At 43.3% G+C, this 2,928-nt stretch overlaps 1 pseudogene; it reads right to left on the bottom strand.

Moving 5' to 3' along the window:
* Positions 1-265: 265 nt before the first annotated feature.
* LOC115854393 (large ribosomal subunit protein eL37 pseudogene) lies at positions 266-559 on the bottom strand (annotated as a pseudogene).
* Positions 560-2,928: the final 2,369 nt, after the last annotated feature.

Here is a 2,928-nt window from a genome sequence, read left to right as displayed (position 1 = left end):
GATGGATGGCGTAGAAAGCTAAAAGCGTGTTTGTTGCTCAATCATCTTGCAAATATTTCCAGATTTTTATTTGCTTCCACAGTTATTTCTTGACGAAACTAGCGATCAGCAGATCTATTACAAATTGGTCCCTAAGTACATTCCAGAGCCATTAATTTAAACTGTCAATTTGAATATTATAGTTTTAATTTTTTCTAATAAGCAGTAGAACGACTTTTTTGTTTGTTTGATTTTTAAACCAGAACATTTATTGCATGACTAATCGTTAAGATGAACTGGCTGCTGCAGCAGCTGCCCTCTTGGGTTTAGGTGTGGTTCCTTCACAGAATCCATGCCTGAATGTGCGGTGTACAATTTTTAGGTGCCTCATTCGACCATTCCCAGTGGTATTTCGGCTTTTAGCTTTAGCACTCCAGTTATGCTCTCTCTTTCTCTTGGCAGGGTAGCCACATTTGCCGTAGGTCGACTTCTGAAGGTGGTAGGCCTTAGAGCCACAGCAGTGGCACAACGCATGCGTCTTATTCTGACGCTTTCCAAATGATGACGTTCCCTTCATCATCTCACTTCTGCTGCTGAGATCAAAGACAGAATGACTTTTTAACACAGAAATTTTATCTGGAATCCAACATAGAACTCAAGAGGACATAGTGTAAACCTTCAACAATTAGTGGAGAATACTTCACTGTAGAACTCCTGGAGATCTCAGGGCAATCCTAGAACTCTGCAGAGCTCAGATAGAAAACCACAGGCCTAGAGGTCAAGGTCAGTTCTCACACATCCTTGAAGTCTTGAATTTAAGAATAAAGTGCCTGAAAGTACGATGTTGCCTTCCTTCTTGCAAATGCATCAGAACATGAAGGAGTTTTTAAAAAGCATTTATCCCATTGCTGAATGGCAATCAAGTCAGTTCTGGGTTATTTCTTCAGAAAGAAATGGTAAATTTGAGTTCTGTGTTTCCATTTTTAGTCTTTTTACATTACTCCATACCCTTACCACAAAGTGCAGTATGCACTCCTTGTACAGTAATGCATGAGACATGAGAATGGATCACCATGCAGACCATGAACTTCATTGTCCATTGTGTTGTGAGCACACCTGATAGGGTGGGAAAACTCATTTATTTGCAGAATGACTTACTTGGTGAAGGATGCTCACAGAAGGGATCAGAAAAGTGAGCCAACAGGAGGAGAGGACCCACCCAACTAGTTAGAGAACTCCAAGAAGTCTCTTTAGAGTGTTGAGGCAGCAGCAACACTTGGAACCTATAGGTTGCATTCATCAGCTTGCCCAGAGACTTGAAAGTAAGAGAAAAGAGAAAGGTCACATAGTTTATTCTGAAGGAGCCATACAGAATCCTGTTTCTCCTGTTCAACTGCTAAAGGCTTTCATGGATATGGAGAAAATCTAGTGATATTATTTCCAGGCTATGAAATAAGTAGACACTGGACAAAGATCTTTCTTTCTGACTTTTAAAGTTAAGTAGAGAGAGCATAGGTTTTGGACTCAGGATCCATGTTTTCCAGGTTTCAATTCCAGTATAGAGCCTTCTTTGCTATGTGACCTTGAGTTTGTAACATGGGTTTCCTGTGCCTCAGTTTCTTCCTATGTACAGTGAAAATGAGGGTTCCTTTAGCCATCAAAAATGTGAAATGAATGAGACATAGTTTCTATCATCAAAGACCTCCCAATTTGTCAGTGAAATACATTTCACAAGAAGTACTCTTTCTCTCCAGTTGTGGAATAGGAGACTTCAAACAGGTGATGAGACTTAACTTGAATTTGGGGGGGATGAATGCCAGTGTGCTAAATAAATGAAGGGAAGGGACATTTGGGGGCAGAAAGAACAGCAACTTTAAAGCACAGAGATGGAAAAAATTCACAATATACTCTAGGATCTGTAGCTGTTGGAAAAAGTTGAAGCATGGGTAATGTGGTAAATAGGAGAAGAAGAAGGAGAAGGAGGAAAAGAAGGAGAAGGAGGAGGAGGAGGTGGAGGAGGAGGAGGAGGTGGAGGAGGAGGAGGTGGAGGAGGAGGAGGAGAAGAAGAAGAAGAAGAAGGAGGAGGAGGAGGAGGAGGGGGAGGAGGAGGAGGAGAAGAAGAAGAAGGAGGAGGAGGAGGAGAAGGAGAAGGAGATGGAGAAGAAGGAGGAGGAGGAGGAGGAGGGGGAGGAGGAGGAGGAGGGGGAGGAGGGGGAGGAGGGGGAGGAGGAGGAGGAGGAGAAGAAGAAGAAGGAGGAGGAGGAGGAGGTGGAGGAGGAGGAGGAGGAGGAGGAGAAGAAGAAGAAGAAGAAGGAGAAGAAGAAGGAGGAGGAGGAGGAGCAGGAGGAGGAGGAGAAGGAGAAGGAGAAGGAGAAGGAGAAGAAGAGGAAGAGGAAGAAGAGACCAGATCACAGAGGACATAATAGACTTATTAAGGGTCTTAGACTTTATCTTGACAGCATCTGGCGATCAATGAAAGATTTTCAACAGAGGAATGACATGTGCCACTTTGGTCACAATATAGGACAAGAGCTGGCAAATTATGGCTCATGAGCCAAATCCATGCAGCTCCTGTTTTTCTAAATGAAATTTTATTGGAACAGAGTCATACCCATTCATTTATGCATTGTCTGCCGCTGCTTTTGCATACAATGGCGGAATTCCTTAGTTGTGCTAGAGATCCTATGGCCACAAAGCCTAAGATATTTACTATCTGGTCCTTTACAGAAAAAGTTTGTCAACCGTGATGCAGAGGATGGATTAAAGGAGGGCAAAGGCTGGTGAGAAGGAGTTTCGTTAGGAAGCCCTGCCAAGACTATAAAAGATGTGGGCTGAGCCTGGACTAGGCAGGAGCAGTGGAGCTGGAGAGAAGGGGAAGGTGTCAAAGGAGGTGAAGTCAACAAGACTTGGTGACTAATTAGATGTGGAGGTGGAATGGTAAGAGGATTC

Source organism: Globicephala melas, chromosome 6, assembly GCF_963455315.2.
Source record: "Globicephala melas chromosome 6, mGloMel1.2, whole genome shotgun sequence".
Classification (NCBI taxonomy): Eukaryota; Metazoa; Chordata; class Mammalia; order Artiodactyla; family Delphinidae; genus Globicephala; species Globicephala melas.
The sequence above is the reverse complement of the archived record's forward strand: the minus strand, read 5'-3'. Positions and strand labels throughout refer to the sequence as shown.